Source organism: Topomyia yanbarensis, chromosome 3 (assembly GCF_030247195.1).
Source record: "Topomyia yanbarensis strain Yona2022 chromosome 3, ASM3024719v1, whole genome shotgun sequence".
NCBI classification, from domain to species: domain Eukaryota; kingdom Metazoa; phylum Arthropoda; class Insecta; order Diptera; family Culicidae; genus Topomyia; species Topomyia yanbarensis.
In genome coordinates, this window is record NC_080672.1 from 55,736,007 (window position 1) to 55,757,835 (window position 21,829).

At 37.4% G+C, this 21,829-nt stretch overlaps 1 protein-coding gene and 1 long non-coding RNA gene across 2 annotated transcripts in view; one reads left to right on the top strand and one right to left on the bottom strand.

The window, feature by feature from the left end:
* The window catches only part of LOC131688671 (Na(+)/H(+) exchange regulatory cofactor NHE-RF1), a 55,528-nt gene that overhangs the window by 21,335 nt on the left and 12,364 nt on the right, over window positions 1-21,829 (top strand). The window lies entirely within an intron of this gene.
* On the bottom strand, window positions 11,066-12,258 carry LOC131688672 (uncharacterized). Its single transcript, XR_009305278.1, has 3 exons — window positions 12,157-12,258; window positions 11,783-12,095; window positions 11,066-11,718 (listed from the first exon to the last, which is right to left on the bottom strand). It is a non-coding gene; the product is annotated as an uncharacterized LOC131688672 (long non-coding RNA).

A 21,829-nucleotide genomic window follows, 5' to 3' on the forward strand; every position in this document is an offset into this window, starting at 1 on the left:
CGTAAATAATTATCTGCTATCTAATTGCAAGCGAACAAACGAAATTTTAAATCCATGGATTTGAAAGGTCGTTTGTTCGTTTGGAAGACACTAACAAATAATCATTGTACATTTTTGACAGTTATAGTCACTGTCTTAAATCACATTTTTTTTCATCTAGAGTGTATTCAAACAAAGATTCAAACGTGAACGCGTTTGTTTTAACTTTGCATTCGTTTTAGACTCGTGGTGATCATTGACGCAACAGGGGAGTCGTGGTAAACGGCACAAAGTTGTGTTTCGGGCGATAAAATCTTTCTGCTATACTGTATTGCAAAACGATCAACATGAGTCCAATTCAACGCTCTAGGAAGAATCAACATAATACTACATTGGAGTATTAGCCACAAATGTTTCGAATTCAATTTTGTCGTCACCAGTAAAAATCAGATTTTTTGTACCAACCGGGGACATGAGTTCCGATCAGTTGTTCCAGCCATACATGCAAGTTGTGTGCGTATGTCAATGTACGGTTCAGTGGTCCCGGAACGAACTGTGGCAAATAATGCTTGAACATGGCTTCCTGACAAGACTGATTAGCTAGAGAGACATCCGATTTTTTGTGTCGGATTGAAGCAGAGCGATACGCTTTCAAGGAAACAAAGGAACGGAACTGTCATCACGAGAACTCATTTGTTTCTTGGCGTTGATCGCAGAGTAGTAGAAGAGGCGTTTGAGTCTTTTAAAAGGGAAGCTAACTTAGACCTGCCACTCCTTAGTGACCCAATCTTACACACAGAAAAAAAATGTTGGTAAAAATAAGAGTTTTTCCCTCTTAGCAAAAAACAACCAACGCATACTCTTTGTTTAAAAATAAAACTTTTGTTTTGAGTACTATTCTTCATTTGCTTAAAAGGAAAACTTTTACTTTGATTATTATTCTTGATTAATTGAAAAGTTTTACTTTCAACCTAATATTTGGCGTTGGTTGTTTTTTGCTAAGAGCGGAACACTCTTACTTTTACCGATATTTTTTTCTGTGTGTAGTTCTTACCCAATTCTATCTCCACTATATTGCATAGTGCATCTTCCATTGGCTTGCTAAGCCAAAGCAATTGTTTCGATTTCACTAGTTCCCGTCAGCTTAAAAATGAACTCCTTTTCTTGTGGGACATCGCGATTGACTAGGGGCTCAGGAACACAATTAGTAAAACAAGGGTAATATTTATACCAAAAGCGGGAAGCGCGATAAATCACTTCCAAAATCTGTTAGACCAATCAGCTTGACCTCCATATTCCTAAAAATAATGGAGAAAATGATGGACCTACATATTAAATCAGAGTATTTGAAACAATCTCCACTGAGCAAGTTTCAATTCGCATAAAAATAAATCAACAGTAGATTCGTTACACATGCTGGTCGGAAAACTGGAGAATTGTATCGTAACAAAAGAAATTTTACTGGCTGCCTTTCTAGATATAGAGGGAACTTTCGACAATGCATCTCATAGCTCAATGCGGAATGCTATGACGAAACATGGGTTCGATATCTACACAATAAATTGGATCAACTCGATGCTTATAGAGCGTGAAGTAACTAGCACGCTTGGAAACACGACACTGACTATGAAAACAAATAAGGGATGCCCTCAAGGCGGACTTTTATCGCCCTTATTGTGGTCATTGGGTGTAGACGCACTATTGAAATTGGATTTGCGGATGATGTTGTAATCCTCGTGAGGGGAAAATTTGACACTGTTATCTCCAATAGTATGCAATCTGCATTGAACTTCTTTTTGAAGTGGTGTAAAAAGGAGGGCTGAATATAAATCTCTCCAAAACAATCATAATCCCATTTACTCGCAAAAAGGAAATATTCTTTATCAACACTATTGCTCAACGGAACAGTAATTGAATTGTCCTCTGAGGTAAAATATCTAGGATTGTTACTACATAAAAAACTAAACTGGAATGCACACATTGAGCTGGTTATAAGCAAGGCAACAAGTGCTCTTTGGGTGTGCAGTGGAACGTTCGGTAAAAAATGGGGTCTCAGACCTAGTATGGTTTACTGGTTATACTCCACAATTGTCAAACCAACAATAACATATGTCATACTATGTTGCGTGCCCTCCTGTACAAAGACTGGTTTTTACCAACAAATTTTGACCCTAGTGAGAAATTTTGGTTTTTACCAAATTTTCCTCCTTAGGGTGAAATATAGCATAATAACATATGCCTTGCTAGTTTGGTTGCCTAAAACAAAAGAGACATCAACTCAAAAAAGCTCGGTAAACTTCAAAGGCTTGCTTGTGGAGCGATAACCGGTGCCATGCGAAGTACTCCATCGAAAGCATTAGATGCAATGCTGCACCTCCTTCCGCTCCATCAGACGATAAAATTAGAAGCAGTAAGAAGCGCATTGAAAATAACTCGTCATAAACAATTATTATCTGGGGACTTAACAGGACACCTTGCGGTTCTGAAGGATTTTCCTATAAATAACCTCGTCATTGCAAACGAAGATTGGCTAAAGCTAATGCCGAACTTTGAAACTCCCTATAAAATTAATGAGTCTGAACGGTCAACCTGGGAACAAGGTGGCCCTATTCTCCGTCCAGGCTCGGTAATTTTCTACACAGATGAGTCCAAAATGAACCATTTGACGGGATATGGTATTACAGAACCAGAAATAAACGCTAGTATTCCCATGGGATACTGGCCGGCAGTTTTTCAAGCAGGAATATATGCCATTCTAGATTGCACCTATGTATGCCTGAAGAGAAGATACCGGTATGCAAAATATCTGCATTTTCTCAGACAGTCAAGCAGCACTAAATGCCCTAAGGGCTCCTACATGTAGCTCAAACTAGCATGGGAGTGCATCCTTGCACTCCGACAATTGGCGGAGAAAAATCAGGTCAATTTGTACTGGGTCCCAGGACATTGTGGAGTTGCAGGGAATGAAAAAGCCGATGAGTTAGCAAGAAGAGGGTCTTCCACTAATTTCATCGGACCAGAACCATTCTGTGGAGTCTCATCGTGTGTCCTCAAAATGGAACTGAAAAAGTGGGAGATTACAGCTATAAACAACAATTGGAGTACCATAACTGGACTGCGACAATCAAAGAAATTTATTTCACCTAACGATAAAAAAAGCCTGGAGTTGCTTAGATTAAATAAAAAAGAACTATGCATCATGACAGGATTACTTACCGGACACTGTCCGAGTAGATATCATCTTATGAAGATTAGTAAACTTACAAACGATACATGCCGCATCTGCGGATCGGAAAGTGAAACATCACAGCATTTGCTCTGCGAATGCAGCGCACTGATTCAACGCAGACTTAGAGTCCTCGGTAAAACAACTCTGGAGCCTTTTGATATTTGGACTGCAAATCCCAAACAGGTAATAAACTTCATCCGAAGTGTAGTGCCTGGCTGGGAAGAGTGTGTATCTCAATAAAGACAATCACTCATCAATAGCGATATGTCATAGTTGATAGTGCACTTAGATTAAGGAAGGGGCATACCACAATAGATCTAAATGTTGGTCGCAGCGATCCGTCTCAAAAAAAAAAAACGCAATTGGTACTTCGTGTTTGGAGCTAGCGTCAATCCGGTGCTAGCTTAGTCCTGTCACTAAGTTAATGTTAGATTCTAATGAGACGGAGTCGAAAACATAATACCATAACTATTGCACAGTTCACACCAAATCGAACTGCACAGTTTGAAAGTGTGATGAATCAATACAGTGATCAAAAATTGCAACTCCTTTGACTTGACAGATTTTTGAGATTGGAAAGTGTCAGAAACAGACTTCTTCTTACTTTTGCTATCTGGAAGGTTAGCATGGTTGCCAGTCTCCCTTTTTTTTATAATATACTAGCTAATAAACATCGCACGTTGCTGCGACTTTCAACGAAGTATGAGGAAAACAAAATTTGTTCCGAAGCGCCATCTGGTGAGTAGATAATCCCCAACCAATAGCACACAAACACGCTTCATAACAAATGCATACTATGTAAATTTTTTTACGGCAATCGGTTCAGCGGTTTGGGAATCCATAAATCATTTGCATACAAACATTGACTTTTATATATAGAAAGATTTGATGGAAAAAGTTATTTTTTTTGTAGATTTCCCATCATTTCATTTGGCAACAGTGATAAAAGTGTGATAGCGAAGTGCTTTTTATAAAATGATTGATAACAATGCTATTATTCGAATTTACTTATATTAATTTGTTTACTGTCTTCATTTCATTGCAGGTAAGAGAACAATCAAAATAAACTTATGGGTAACGCTGACTTTACCGCGCTTTAAGGTTTGTAGAAGTTATTAACATATTTCGATGAGATACAATGTTTTACGTTTAGGTACTAAATTTACGATTACCGATTAGTAAGTTCATTTGACACGGCTTATTGCGTTTGCCCAACTGAGCCGTGGAGCTTTCGGTTTTTACAATAGGTAAAAATAAAATAAAGCACTAAAAATCTCGATAACGCAGCTTGCTGCTGTGTGTTGGGATCCTCTCCTTTGCGATGAAGTATTAGTTGCCTTATCCGCCGCAGAATTGGTGGTCATTCGATTTCGTCGCTGTTGTGCTATCTTATGACAAACGCCATTTTGGGGTAAACTGAGTTAAATATGCCATATTGTTGGTCTAAAAAATCTCTACAAAATGGCGTTTTCGGAATTTTGACATATTACTTGGTTACTGAGATATAGCGAGAAACGTGCTGAGAAATTCTGTGATATTTGCTTAAAATGGCTGTGTCTGGGCATTGGCACAAGTTATCTTGATGGATTAGATGTTTTTCTATGTAAAAATGTCTGAGAAACACAATGGAAAAATCATTTTCAAAATAAAAATACACGAAATGTGAGAAAAAAGTAATTTTAGTTTTAAACTGGAAATATAGCATACTTGGCAACACTGTATCCAAAAATCATTATTTTTTCTAGTTTCCCTGACTTATTTCCTTTAAAATGCATCTCACCGATTGTTTATATACCAAATAAAGCCAAAGATATAATTAAAAGTTAATAATTGATGATTTTTTTCTATGGAAAATTTTCCAAGCACGATTATGACACGCCATACAAATTTTGTCATCAATACACACCTATGACACGTATGAGTGCGTCTTTTGTTTACATGTTTAGCAAAAACTCGCAATGTAGTTTACCGATCTTCATAATATTTGGAAGATTATTACAGAATTGATAGAAGCATCAATTGTACTCTCTGAATTGTTCCTACTATTTACCAATTGCAAGATATTCAATCACAAACTTTAAAAATCGTTTTTCTCGAAATGTGCAAAATGGCGCTTGTTATAAGATAGCACAACAGCGACGATTTGCCTTCTCTCGCGTTATCGTTAACGTCCATGTTATCATCTGCTTTTTTACTGTTCGCGGACAGATGTTCTTATTGGTTTTCTGTTCTTACGGATCACTGTTGTAAAACCGTCTTCATCAGCATTTGGTGACAATTCGGAAGCGCTTGTCTTAGACGTTGTCCCGTCGCTATTGGTTGATTAGGTGGCTGATTGTGGTCTACTTGCAGGTGTTGGTGACTGATTGTTGCATTTGTCTGTAGTAGCAGGGATGTAATGCACTTCAGAGCAAATAAAGAGAAGAATAAAAAACGCTCTTTGCACTTTTCAACCTCTTCACTCCGATATGTGTTGCTCCCATACGTGCATTCTCCTCCATGGCTGCACACAACAAAGAGTAGAAATAAAGAGGCACTTTAGTGTGCATCTTGGTCCCCCGCACACGGAACCAGAGAAGGCAACAAAAAACATTTTAAAAACGTTCTTCCGATCAAACTTTATCTGAATTGTAGTTTGATTCGCCTTCCTAGCTGCTTTCGAGTGAGGGGAGGCACAAAAAAGTGGCTCTTCAAGGTGACTCTTTGAATGAAATTGTGCAGCTCTTGGTGCACAGATCTTACTCTTTTTCGTTTTCAAGCTTCTCTTTGTGCGGTCGTTCTGCACATCGCAGTGTTTTTGTGCTGCTCTATTTCTAATCGGTGTATTTCGCTCTTTGTGGCACATTGTGTGAGCAAATAACAAGCCTGTGTAGTAGATGAGTTGAGACCAGTTACTTCGGCGTATATTCTTCCGCAGTGCCATGTAGGGGTCTGCCCGGAGTATGTGATCAGTGTTGTTTGTTCACAGGTTACGCCATCCATCGGTAATTTTCATACGAGAAAGAATAGGTTCAGTCATCCGCATTCTTACAACATGAACACCGTTCAGGTATACTGGTGAAAAATTTTCTCCAAGTGTCATTCGTAACTGATTTCGCTATCTGGTTTAGTGCGCGGTGCTAGATCGCGTATGCGAACATCCGTCTTATCATCCTTCATGTACACTGGGGTCTTGGTTCTAATGTCATTGTATCCAACCCCCAACGTCATGTTGCATATTGTTCTTTGCTATGAAGTTTTCTACACCCAAAAAAAAATCGCAATGCAAAAAAGGCATTACTTCTTTTCGTGCATATTCCGAATTAGAATCATGCCTTCTTTGCATTGGAAACCAAACAGAGCTACGGCAGTATACCAACACAACTTGATTCATGATTATATAAATTGATTGAGAATACACGCTACCATATGATCTGCCCGCATGTAAAAGTATTAGTTGGTTTTGCTTGCTGAGTCTGCCAAAAAGGTGATGTATTCTACACATGAATACCTCTGTGCTGTTTGTAAGAACTTCTGTCTTTATACACAGTTACGCTTTTTTGTCTGCGAACAGCTCAATTCCAACCACACTAAACGCGTGAACAGTTTACGTACACGAGAGTGTGTGATATACGCGTTATTTTCCCATAGCGAATGGTTTTTGCAGTAAAATCATCGCTCTCTCATTCCATGCTTCAGAGAAGAGTGAGAAGATTTGTGCTCAGGTTGATTTGCGATGATCGTTGACCAGGGGGGGGGGGTGGATAATACAAACTAACAATTTCATTTAATGAGTAACTGCCACTGCTACTCAAAAGCGCAAAACCATGTGATCACTGCCCTTATAGTCTACGATACTTTAAATTTAGATACTATTACTGCGAAATACTGATATGATATCACCTGAAAGTACTGTTGATATGAGGAATGCCAGAAATGATACGCGGGCGGCTTCTATCAGACAAATATTGAATTACTTGTTAGCCCAATGTTCACATATAGGTAACTTTCTTCTGCGTATAGTGCGCTTGAATAATCATTTAACATTTATGTGCATATCCAGTGGCTAGAACTCGCATATCGCTGGTATTGAGTGGGTTGAAAGAATGCCGAAAGCTCAACATATCCCAAGTAACCAATAAGCATTATAACGTAGCCTAATATCTGCTTTAGATCCACATATAAAGCTGTCCCAAAAAGCCGTGAAGCCCTAAATACTTATTTAATGCCGATATTATGCCAGAAAAGGCGAAATATAGTGCTATTACTGTGCGGAGATTGACATCTCGTTTCTGCAGTACTAACGCTATTATATAGCAAAAGCGTACAAATGTCAAATTTGAAAGCCTTATATTGGCACTACTAATGCTATTAAAAAGCTTCAGTTGGTTGTCATTGTCCGCCATGGTTTTAAAACCATTTCTTATGTTTCCTTTCGGTATGATGAGCAGAAAGGAAAAATTTTAAAATAAAATATTCTGTTTAAAACCGTAATTGACTCTGTTCTAATGCATTGTAATGAATATCCTTAATGGGTTTTCGTTCTCACATGATATGAATGTTTACGAAAATTACCTTTAATAAGTCTCGAACTGAAGTACGTAGCCTCGTCCTTCACGATAAGTGCGCTGCGAATATAATATTCAAAAAGAGTTGCATAACAGATAAACCCACAGCATTACAATAGCATTATATCAGCTTTTTATATGCTTTATAATGGCATTAAATGCACTTGTATAGCTTACATGCTTTAAAGATCCTTGAAGCATGTACGCGTTATATCAGCTTTACATACACATATAGAGCAAGCGATAATGCTATATGTCGGCTGTGCAGTTATGCATTATTGATGCTAATATAGAGCTGTATTGCGTTGTTAATGCTGTAATGGAGTTTCAATGCAACATTAGTGCAAATGTATAGCCAATATAGTGCAATGGCTTAATGCTTACGGTTACTTGGGTAATATCAACGCATAATTATCACCCACACCCCACCAATTTGATGATACTATAAACTGTTCTCTCAAATATGCAGCATGTAATCAGTAGAAAGGCGAAGTGGAAACGCAAGGCGACGATTTGCAAAACTCTATGTATTTCCATCCTTTTACAATGTAGGGATAATTCGGACCTCCGGGGCAATTCTGATCGTCAATATTTTTCAGTTCTTTTTACAATGGATTTGCGTTTACCTATGAAATCTTTATCTCCTGAAGATGCAAAAAAAATTGGGTTAAAAAAATTAATCTGAGTAGTCACAATTATCGATTGGCGCATCATGTATTTTCTTTCCTGTGCTGTGTGCAATCGTAAGCACAGCCGCAAGCCGCAGAACGGTGGTTGATAGAATAGAAAATCCGAATAGCCCCGTACGCTCATTACGCACAAAAGTGGTGAGCGTCTTAAAAATATTATTATCACCCAAACAAAAATCATTCCATAAAATAGGGGCCTCAAGCTTTCCAAAACACTTACCTGTTATTTTTTCACTTTTATTTGTTGCTTTAATCACGGTTTTACTATTATAATGGTATTTGTGTTGAGGATTGCGAAAAAATGAAACACGTTGTATCTCCTTTCTAAAGAAACTGCAGAATGAGATTCATCTGTCAAAATTAATGTTTTAGAACAGCGGTCCACGAATATGTACGACAGTCTGATTGCGTCTTACGATTTTCAGAGAAATCAAGGGGTGTCCGAATAACTCCCGCAGTCTTAATAGCCCTGGGTTCCCCTATACATTACAATACATTAGAGGAGAGTCAATTACGGTTTTAAACAGAACATTTAATTTTAATTTTTTTTTCCTTTTTGTTCATCACAACGAAAGAAATGGTTTCAAAACGTAGTGCCAATATAAGGTTTTCAAATCTGACATTAATACGCTTACCTCATCCAAGTCACTAGGAGATTCAATCTTTGAAAGATACCCAAGAAACCTAGTCGCAAAGACCTGTTCGTAGGGATCCCAGTTTGTAGATTTGGAATTACGATATGTGACGATATCCAGCGAGACGTTTAAATGATCAACGACAATGTACTTACGATCAGATAACGACAGTTCGAGTTCGTTGGGTAACTCATGCGTAATACCGTTGGAGCAAAAAGTTACATCAAACACCTTTTCTCTACTAGATCGTGCAAATGTTGGGCGATTTTCTACATTAAGTCGAGCCCAGTAGTACACGTTTCATCATCAGCACTTATTTTGCAGCAAACACGTTGGCTTATAATCGCTTATAGCGAGCCCCGAAATAGGTATTAGGAACGTAACCATCATTTGAATCAGAGATTCTCTCAACACAGTAAGAGTACAACCCTCGACACTCTGTGCGCTTCTGGCATATTTTAGACCTTAAAACATCTTGACTTGAAAGGGTCATACATCTGAATGTCATTAGACCGAATGGGTCATTTGAACGAACGCCATTCGGCCGCACGGGACATTAGACCGTAGATTAGATTAAAAGCATCGTTACAGACATCATCATAGTGGAATTAAAACGGAAGACAACGCTAAAAGTGTTTAAACCGTTACAGAGACTAATTGCGACGACGGACTCACGAGTTTTCCATGACTCAAGAGATACTAACTCATGTTGTACTAGAGGGTCCCTAGAAATGTCAGACACGTTGATAATCGAAGGTGCTTTGCTTTTCTTTGAAGAGTGCTGTATACTCCTTAACATCGGTTGTGAAGGGTTTATTTATATGTATTTTATTCAGAAACAATTTTTAAAAAAAAATGCTGATTGCGGATGCCATTACGTATTCATTAGCATTGCATGCAACATCCGGAGCATTAAGATGCACAAGCTGTGTGTCACAAGATCAAAAATTGGGTGTGTGTCATAAGATCCGAAAAAATTAAAGTATCAACCCAAATTTGTTTTCGATTTTTAAAACGTACCCCTAGTCCATCATAAGTGATTAAGCGTGTCGCTGTTATTTGTTTATTTCATTACAGCGGCAAATTTGCACACTCAAAAAAAAGTAAACGTTATGCCTATTGATTTTACACATAGATTTTTGCAATTAACGGAGGCATATAGACACTATTTGCTGGCACATAAACCTAATGTGTGTATTTACAAAAAATATTAATCTTACATTCACATTTCATAACTATTAGGCACATAAAACCCCATTCTATAACAATATACACATATAACTTATGTGTGTGCACACATAGTTTATACAGTTGACACATAGAAGGTATGTGTGCGCGTGATAACAATAGTATTTCTTCTTCATATGAATTTTAAGCGGTTTGAAGCAAATAGAATTAACGTTTGGATTTTTTTCAGTGCAGGTATTGTGAATATTCCAAACATTATTATTGTAAGTTATATGAAATCATAAAAAATAAAAGTTCGGCCTAATGACCCATTCGGCCTAACGACCCGTTCGCCCCAAATGACCCATTCGGCCTAATGACCCCTTCGGCTTAATGGCAGTCGGCCTAACGGCATTCGGCCGAACGTCATTCGGCCTACCGGCTTTCGGCCTAATGAACCAGCACCAAGAATAACAACCTAACACTGAAAAAACTACACACTTTGCTTCCAAGTGTTTCACACTTCTATTTGCACTTAGTGGGAATCATATCATATTCGAATGGAAAAACACATCGTTTTTGCCAATGCAATACACCATATTTCCAAAACATAGTAGTGCAAACTCATGTGATATACACATTCATTTCAAATTTCAAAGTTATCAAAATCAAAAGTGAAAAGAATTAAAATTAAATTGTTTCGACTTTAAAATAAAATGTATGACACATAGTGGTCAAATGTTTTACTTATTTGAATCGAAGAAAGCAAATTCAAAATGTCATTTGTATTATACTGACAATTTATTTTAGCATGCATAAATAAAAATAATTTAATATTTCAAATAACCTTCAAAGTACGATTTAGATGTCGCATTGTAGGTCGCTCGTACATTCCCAAAAAGATGCAAACAAGACTTTGTGGATCTTGGTCTCAACTTTCTCGTGTCCGCTCATTTACGGTCAATTGCGGACATGCTTAACATCTGTTTGATCCAATGATACCGGAATGACGAAAGTTTCGGTTATCGTGACGGCCAAGATGCTACCGGGAGCATTGCATGCTAATTTTTCCAACAACTGAACCATTGCATTGGTACGTGGTATGTAAATGGTTAAAAGTTTGGCGGAATGGTTTATGAATGCTGCAAATCGAACCGCACTTGACATAGGTACCGTATGCTATTTGATAGCCACCAATCTGTTACTCGGTCACCGTTAAGTAACAAGGTTATTAGGAAGGATCAATGCCTGCCACTTAATGCCAATGGAATCGGCGTTAGAATCCGTGTCATTGGATCCGAGTAGTTTTCCTCTTCTACCGAGTTGCTGTTTTGTCAAGGGTCTCTGCAGGGTTGATTGCTTCAATTTGTACCGTATGATATTGTTGGTTTAGTAATACTCTGCCTCAATGTTTTAGAGCATCGTTCTAAATCAACTGTCTATTCCTAGCTGTTGCAGTTCACAATCCAAGCCTGAAAACAGTTGAAACACATTAAATCCCACAGAAAAATCCTCTCTTCCAACATCGACTAGTACTTTTACTTCTTCAGTTTGGTTGAGTGGAGCTCTGCCTTCCTTCCACACCGTCGGCATTAGTAATAGTTTTATATCTCCGCATGATACGCCGACCGAAGCCCAATCTGGATTATCTGCGTCGTTTTATCATTCTGTCGCGTAGTCTTCGTCTAGATTATTTGGATTCGATCAAATCTCCTTGGTGTACTCTACAACAAGTAATAGGTCCTTGATAACTTTGGCTGGAAATGATCCGTTAGTGCGATAAATGCTACTGAGTGTTTTTGCTTCAAGTTGCTTTTTGCAGTAATTTCGGCTCTGACTTCGCGTACTACTAAAATAAACAAAAGACTGTAATTACCGTAATAAGAAACGAAACGTATTAATTCTAATACCCGCTTATTCTTGGCTGCGTTCCTCGGATGGTTTGATTTTCATATTCTCAAAACTTGTTTCCGCTTGATCCGGGAAAATCTTTGACCAGCAGTATTCTTTTGGTGTCCAGATTCACCTTTTTTTTTCCTATACAGTTGAATAATGGTCAGTTCCTGTTTGAATCAGTTGTATCCACGTTGTCTTTAAAAAATCGACAGACATTTTTTACAGCAACTTTTGATCGAAACGTTTGTAAGGTAACTTTCGAGTGTCAATCATTTGAAATACACTGTTAGAAAACAGTGGTGCGAAATGGAAAGCAAATCACAAGAATTTCAACTTAAATGATAATGGAATCATAAGAAAAACACTTGAAATCTTTATGCGCTACAGTTTACTACGTTAAAATTATAAAACATTTGAATGTAAAGTGTAGAATTTTTGGAAGTTGAAACGATACGCAATGAAATAATGGGGTAGATTGTTGCTAAAATATCATGTGTGGGAACACTTGAATGAAGCGGTTCGTTTTTTATCAGTGAATGAATTAATTCTTGACTGAGATGCCGCTCGATGCCACACGGCCTCTAGACTGATTTTTTTCAAAGAAAGACAATAGACTGTTCCAACGTACTAGTGCAGCACAACCAGATCTGTTGTTAGTGGCCTATTATGACAAGGGAACAGAAACCCAGTGGGTCAGAGATCACCCCGCCTAATACCAAACGGCTCAGCCAAAAATCGATCCTCTGAAAAAGAGTTATATTAATAAAAACAGAATGGAAACCGATTACTTGAACTTGAGGATTGATTGCACTCGTTCTCGGTACATAAATATAAAAGCAGTACTTTGAGTCGCTGAGTGCCTATCACTTTTCAAAAATATGGTGATCGAGATGATAAACATTGAAGGACACTTCAGTGGTCTGCACATCTAATTATGCTGCTCATTAGAATTCAGGTACAAAGAAAAATTGCAATCATAACTTCTCTGCGCAATTATCGTCCATTTTTCCACTCGTCTGCATTGTGGTTCTGTTTTCAACTGAGCGTGGCCATATTCAGCTGAAGCGCCTCTAATGTCTTGAAGACTATGACATACCTACTGATCCGTGCGAGTTAAACAAACATTTTTGATTCGGTATAGGCAAACCCATCCGCAGGCATGAATATGATGCTTTCAAGGGAAGATGAAATTGGACCCGTCAACATTTCATCCCATTCCCATATCTTTCAACTTTCGCCAGGTACCCACTGTGATCTGTGGAAATCACTCATGAAGCTCCTCATTGACAGACGGAGAAGAAGTTGCTGCTCTGTCCGGTGTACCCGTGATGGCCAATGTCAGACACATGCAAACGTCAAACTCAAAGCACAAGTCAGCAGCCAAATGTACCGAACCGCAACCCGGCTGCGGTCATACTCCGAGTTTCCACGCCAAGTTGGAGAGTGTTTGGCATTGGTGTAATTTTCTTCAGGTTCTCGTTTCATATTCTGCCATACTTAACTATGTAGGTATACATATCTAACTTGCTGCAGGCGGGCAGGCAGGTTGGCAGATGGAAAAAACCGGTTCACACGCGATGTACATGTGGTTGGTACCTATACCTACTGTTTGACCCATTCCGTGCATTCACATCCGAGGCAATGCATGCAGTTGCACGCGCGCGCTTGATCAGAACCGCAGTTCTGGTCAATTTGGATGATCATAACAAATCTTTCAAAATCGGGAGGGCGTATTTTCTAGTTCACAACAAAAATTATCACGGTTAGTGGGTGTTTTACTGTCAAGAGCCACAAGGTGATAAAATCGTTTGACACCTGTTCAACACACTTAATAGCACTACATGTGCAAATTGCCTTCGAATAAGTTGATATAAAAGTGTGGTGCCAGGTATGCGGCAACTGTCGCTGGGGGAGAGATTTTTTTTTGCTTCGTTATCTGTGCAACAACTGCCTTGCTAGTCGAAAGAAAGAACTATCTACCAGGCCAAGGTGGTAGAACTGTGCTACAGGTCGGAATCTAACCTGTAAGGCTGAACTGATGGTGGAAGCAGCATTAAAGTTGCAGATCGCTGAGTATTGATAGTAATGCAAATCGCATTTGGAACGTTAATTATACGAAACAACGAAGGATGAGCTGTGGAGGAAAAAATGTACAGGTTATCACGTCAACAAGGGATCGGTCAAACGTTGTTGGATCGTCAGAGAAGTTCCTTTAATATGTATGTCATTTGACATAGTTTGGAAATGTAATGCTCATTTCAGACCCATTAATAGGCAATCTTTAATATCTATATGTAAATGTTATAGGCTTCAGTCAGTAGGTCTAGCGCCGTGCCACAAATCACCTTTATGGCTTTATTGACACATGACTAAATGACGATTTAGTCATGTGTCAATAAAGCCATAAATCAACAAACCAACGAACGCCATGCGTCACACCTAACATCTTATTCGTAACTTTCTGTGGAAGTTATATTGCTAAAGGGGTGTTTTGTACAAATCTAGCTCTGCTCTCGTCGTCTAGTTTCGGCCGGAGTCAGCTACCGATGTTGATGGGGCATTACATCACTCGAACTCAACACTTGCAATAGCACTACACGATTTATTCGCACAACAGCTAGGTACTGCTATTCGGAAGAGAAAAGACGTGGAGAGAAAAACAACTAAATCCAAAAGCCACCATTTTTCCTCCTTCCATAATAATCTGCATACAGTATGCATATTGTCGGTAGGGGATAGCGGGGTAGGGCAGGTCGGGCTGTCTTGGAACCACTCGAAACCCCTGGGCACCATTGAACTGAGGCGTCTTTAAAATTGAGCGGGTGTAAACAGATGTCTATAGTGTACACATTCGATGAAAGTGGTAAGGAATCAACAAAGATGAATTATTCCAGTACACCTTGTTTAACCAATACCCGATCAGAACGACATAACAGAAATCTATCAAAATTATCTCATGTTGATGTTTATTACTCGCTGTGTTATCTTTATGATATCCCAAACAGCAAGGCAAGCAATCAAGACTGTATCTTCTGGTGACATCATTGGACTTTTAATATGATATTAATGAACGCATATAACGATGATTTTATAGTTAATAATATATTATTTGACAATTATCTTTGAACGCAAACGGTAAACTTTGAATGATCGTTACATTACTCAAAGGATTTGCTTATTTGCTAATACACTGAAGCCTTTTATAGTTTTTTTTCTGATTTCGGACGAACTCGGACTTAAGTCCATAAAAAATTCTAAAATAAATTCAGCTTACCATAATTACTATTGAAAAAATCATAAAAGACAAAATACTTACTTTTTAGCCACCTTAATAAGTAATAAAGTTAATTTCTATTTTTATAACCAAAATAGGAATTCGGCGGGTAAAAATTTCTTGAAATTTTGTTTAACCTTCGCAACAATTTTTTTTACTAAAATTATCACAAAAAGATTTGGCACACGAAAGTTAATGTACAAAAATTTAAAAAAAATCGAAGGGATATATATTTTTGAGACACCCTAATGAATAGTAAATGTTTATTTTAATGTTTTAATATCACAACGAATTCAGAGTATCGAAATTACATAAAACCGTCCTATTTGAACCGATACGGCAATGTTTTGACTTTAGTCCACCCTTAATCTAAGTCGTGGCACCGTGCATGGGTATTAAAAGTTCCACGGCTTTGAGTATAGATAAGTTTTAGATGCAAGTGGTCGGAAACATTGTCAGTAAGGTGTTTGTTTGAATTCCGTGCTAAATTCCTCTCGAAATTCCGCGCGAAATTTCGTGCGATATTCCGCGCGAATTTCCTTGCGAAATTCCATGCGAAATTCCGTGCGAAATTTCGTATGAAATTCCGAGCGAAACTCCGCCCGAAATTTCGCGCGATATTTAATTCGAAATACCGTGCGAAATTCCATGCAAAATTCCGCGCGTAATTTGGTGCGAAATGCCGCTCGAAACTCCGTGTGAAATTCCGCCCGAAATTCCGTGTGTAATACCGTGCGAAATTCCGCGCGAAGTTCCGTGCGAAATTTCACGCGAAATGCCGCGCGATATTCTGTTCGAAATTGCGTGCGATATTTCGTGCGAAATTCTGCTCGAATTTTCCTTCGAAATTCGGTGCGAAATTTTGGGCGGAATTCCTTACGAAATTTCTTGTAAAACTCCGTGAGAAATTTCGTGCGAAATTTCCTTTGAAATTCCGTGCGGAATTTCCTTCGAATCCCGTGCCAAATTCCGTGCGAAATTTCCTTCGAAACTCCGTGCAGAATTCCGTATGAAATTGCGTGCAGAATTCCGTGAGAAAATTAGTTCGAAATTTCGTCTGAAATTTCGTGCGAAACTCCGAGCGAAATTCCGCGCGGAATTACGTGCGACATTCCGTGCGAAATTTCGGGCGAAATTCCGTGCGAAATTTCGTGTCTAATTTCATGTGAAATTCCATGCGAAATTTCGAGAGAAATTCCGTGCGAAATGCCGATTGAAATTCCGTGGGCAATCCGAGCGAAAAGTCGCGCTAAATTCCGGAATTTCGCATGAAATTTCGCAATGAACTTCGCAGAGAATTCCGTGCGGAATTTCGCGCGAGATTTCAAACGGAATTCGCCCAAAATTTCGCACGGAATTTCGCAACGAATTTCGCACGGAATTTCGTACGGAATCTTGCGCGGAATTTCAAACGGAATTCCACACGGGATTTCGAACGGAATTTCACACAAAATTTCGGACGGATTTCCACGCGGAATTTCGCGCAGAATTTTACACGAAATTTCGCACTTTATTTTGCACGGATTTTCCCACGGAATTTCGCACGAAATTTCTCGTCGAATTTCGAACGGAATTTTGCACGAAATTTCGCTCGAAATTTCGGAGTTTCCGAATTTTGTACTGAATTTTGCGCGGAATTTCTCACGGAATTTCACACGAAATTTCAGACGGGGTTTCGGACGGAATTTCACGCGGAATTTCAAACGGAATTCCACGCGGGATTTCGAACTAAATTTCACACGAAATTTTGCACGGTATTTCGCGCAGAATTTTACAGGAAATTTCGAACGGATTTTCCCACAGAATTTCGCACGAAATTTCTCAACGAATTTCGAACAGAATTTCAGACGAAGTTTCGGACGGAATTTCGCTCGGGATTTCGCACGCAATTTCGTGCGGAATTTCGCACGGAATTTCGCGCAGAATTTCACACGAAATTTCGCACTTTATTTCGCACGGATTTTTCCGCGGAATTTCGCATGAAATTTCTCATCGAATTTCAAACGGATTTTTGCGCGGAATTTCATACGAAATTTCAGATAGAGTTTCGGACGGAATTTCGCTCGGGATTTCGCACGGAATTTCGTGCGTAATTTCGCACGGAATTTCGCGCAGAGTTTTACACGAAATTTCGCACTTTATTTCGCACGGATTTTCCCACGGAATTTCGCACGAAATTTCTCACCGAACTTTGAACGGAATTTTGCACGAAATTTCCCAAGGAATTTCGCTCAAAATTTCGCACGGAATTTCGCGCGGAATTTCGCACGGAATTTTGCACTGAATTTTGCGCGGAATTTTTCACGGAATTTCACACGAAATTTCGATGGAATTTCGCGCGGAATCGCGCTCGGGATTTCGCATGGAATTTCGTGCGAGATTTCGCACGGAATTTTGCACAGAATTTTGCGCGGAATTTCGAACGGAATTTTGCACGAAATTTCAGACAGTGTTTCGGACGAAATTTCGCGTGGAATTTAGCTCGGGATTTCGCACGGAATTTCGTGCGGAATTTCGCTCGGAATTTCGCGCAGAATTTTACACGAAATTTCGCACTTTATTTCGCACGGATTTTCCCACAGAATTTCGCACGAAATTTCTCACCGAATTTGGAACGGAATTTTGCGCGAAATTTCGCACGAAATTTCGCACGGAGTTTCGCACTGAATTTTGCGCGGAATTTGCTTACGAAATTTTGCACAGAATTTTGCACAGAATTTCGAACGAAATTTCACAAAAAATTCTTTCAGTTGCCAAAAATGGAACCTTATTTTAAAAGTTTGAATTTTCAATTTACGACTTCAAAAATGCATTAAGGATTTTTAAACATACGTGAAGTGGAATGAGAGGGAAGAAAAAATAAGCAAATTTAATTTTAATCATGTTTTTATCAAATTCAGTCGTCGTCCAGTAGAATTCTCACAATCTTCGCGCACTTCTCGAGTGCAATGCCTCTCATTAAAGAGGTGTAACATATCATTTGATTCGAATCTTTTTTCTTTGGCCCACTGGACGTCTAAACTCAAACAATTCACTGCATGGTAGTTTTGATTTCGCCTTTGGGGCTGTTATCTCTTCTTTCTGAAAATTTACGGACAATTTTGTTTAAAAAAAAGCTCTTGTAAACAATAAATAAATTTATTAATTCTCCATAATTATCCAATCGTTGATCTTTCAACTGTCCAAACAAAAAGGATTGAAACATCAGTGCTACGGTAAAAATGTGCTCCAATTAAAGTTCCAAAAATCTCTGAACATTTGCAAGAAATTAACACATCAAAAGATAATACACCCGGAGCGTACCCGGTAAGAGTCGCTTACACTAATGCAATAAATACGAGCGAAAATTATGAGCGTTCTGGTAATGAGCAAAAATTCTTTCATGTAATGCAAGAAACAAAAAAAAACGAAGTTTGCCACATATTAGCTATGTATGTGTATTGGTGATCAATATGCGTTAGATAAAAAAGATTGCTGATATTGAAAAATGATTGCTAATCAATACTCTATCCATCTAACCATGCTATTAGATAGTTATGAGTGGATAAAAGTCATATATAAACACATGGACGATTTCACGATTAATGAAAAAAGTACATGACACACCCAGATTTTAACTCATACCGTTGCGTATCGTAGCACAGACCATAAGCACTGTTCCATTCTTGCACATAAGAACAGAGCGTTAAAACTCGTACAATCAGCACGTCCGAAAATCGACGCTGTCTCGTGTGCAATGAATAAGTCACATTGGTGAGGAATGAATAGAAAGCAGACGGTAAATAAAAACTCGGCGTACGTTGCTATAACACCCAGTGTAGGTACGTGGTAGTAATCCTTTGACAGTGTGCTGAAGAAACGTATGTACGTATAGCAAGAGATGAAGTGATTTTATATGTTTGCAAAAATTGCAAGCGGCTTTGATTGCAAAATTGCAAGCGATGCTAACATTATTTGCAAGTGATTGTGGCTTGCAATTATTGCAATAGATTTATGTTTTAGGTGCATAAGCAACCCGATTTTTCAAGGGCCACCCTACCTCAAATCTTAAAAAAAATATGACAAATCAACCATTAGAGATAAGCTTGTTTATTCAGCAAACTTGCTTCAATTTATTTGTATTATTATATTGTATGGCATTGTGCAGGAAAACTTCACACATCTAATCAGTCGATACTTTGAACACCCTAATCACAAGGACCACCCTAATTCCATTCATTTTAAAAAAAATCGCCAAATCAACTAACAAATTTGCCAAAGACATCATAAAGCTAAAACAAACTATTTGGGAGCCATCAGTTTTGTATTCCTAAATACGGATTTGGGACGCACTATGATCAGCTTTCGATATGTACTGAAAATCTGGTGCCAAGTTTTGTAGTGACGTCGTAATAATCGAAAGAGATCGCAATGTTACTAAGCATCTATTGAAAATTTTCTCCAGGACTAGTCTTATTATCCAGTGTAGTCCATTCCTCTGCACTTGACTCTGCACAGACTCTTGGCCTTACTATACAAATTGATTCCGTCAGACACTAGTTACACTGTTACCAGCTATATATACAGGGTGTTTGGTTCATGGTTAAGAATCTCTCGGGCTGTGATAGACAGCCATATTTGGAGAAAAAAATTGCTCTACACATACTATCAAATCTCAACCGTTACAGAGTTATTGAACTTTTTGTGTAAAAAACTTATTTGTCTTAAAATACCTCTAACTTTAAAAGTATACTTTGTATTTTAAATGTTTTAGTTCCATTCGAAAGGTGAGAAAATTTCGCATTGAGTGTTGCCCTCGCAAGTTTCAGCTAATGAGTTTAAGTAGACTTTTCAAAGTAATTAATTGAAAATTAAACAATTTTGAACGATTTTTCGTTCATTTCTTAAAAATCCTAATAGTTAACCTCATCCTTTTAATAATTCAGATTGTTAGTCTTGGTGTGCTGCTTAATTCGTTTTTTGACATGATACACTTACCTTTTCTTATTTTAATGATTTTGGGTTATTCAACATGGATATTTTTATCTCATTTCCACTAGTACCAGCTCTAATTGAAAAATTATGGCACTTGTTGTACTTTTTTTCATTTTTATTCGAAAGCCAGGAATATTTTACAGTGGAAAAAGTATTAATACCTTTCAGTTAAGTGAATTTAGTATTCTTTTAAAAGTAAATTAGTTTAAAACTAGTGCTATTATTAGCATTTTCGTTAATTTTCTTAAAATAGTAAATAATAAATATCACCATTATTATCATGGAAATAATGCATCTCAGCAAGTTCTACAGTTCTTTCTTTGACTCCATTCAATTATCTCTTTTGGTTTCGACGCAAAATCGTTTTTATCACATCGTTTCATATGCAAAAATAACGATTTCGAACCCACTACATTTGTGGCGGGGTTATGCTGTGTTAACTATTAAATAGCAGCAAAATTAAAAGAGATATAGACAAAGTGTCAAATAAAAAGTTATAGAGAACATTAAGGGGCATCAAATGAACAATTGTAACAACAAAATTTGGTTGAATAATAATTAGAATAATTAAAAAACTCTCCAAAAACACAAATTTTGAGTTATTTCGTTAGTAAAAAATCATTTAGTACACTTAACTAAAAGATACTTGTACATACACTGATAGGAAATTTTCTCAGCTTTCCAATGAAATCTTGTAAATAACGATATAAAGCATATTTTTTAGATTAGAGTCTTTTAAGCACTTGCAAGTCGGTTACAGGAAAAATATAGTAATGAAATTACAAAGAAATGAAAAGAGATAGAAATATGACGTCCAAGAACAAATTATGAATCGTCTAAAAATCCAACTTTTGGATAATAGATATTGCTATAATCATACTTCATTATTTCGAGAAAATTAGCAAAAACCTCCTCAAAAACACTAACTTTTAACTACTTTACAGCTAAAAGGTAATTAAAACTAATTACTTAAAAGATATGAGAACACCATTCAATAGGAAATTTTCTCACCTTTCGAATGAAACTGAAACATTTAAAATACAAAGTATACTTTTAAAGGTAGAGATATTTTAAGACAAATAAGTTTTTTACACAAAAAGTTCAATAACTTTGTAACGGTTGAGATTTGATGGTATGTGTAGAACAATTTTTTTCTCCAAATATGGCTGTCTATCACCCCCCGAGAGATTCTTAACCATGAACCAAACACCCTGTATATATATATATATATATATATATATATATATATATATATATATATATATATATATATATATATATATATATATATATATATATATATATATATATATATATATATATATATATATATATATATATATATATATATATATATATATATATATATATATATATATATATATATATATATATATATATATATATATATATATATATATATATATATATATATATAT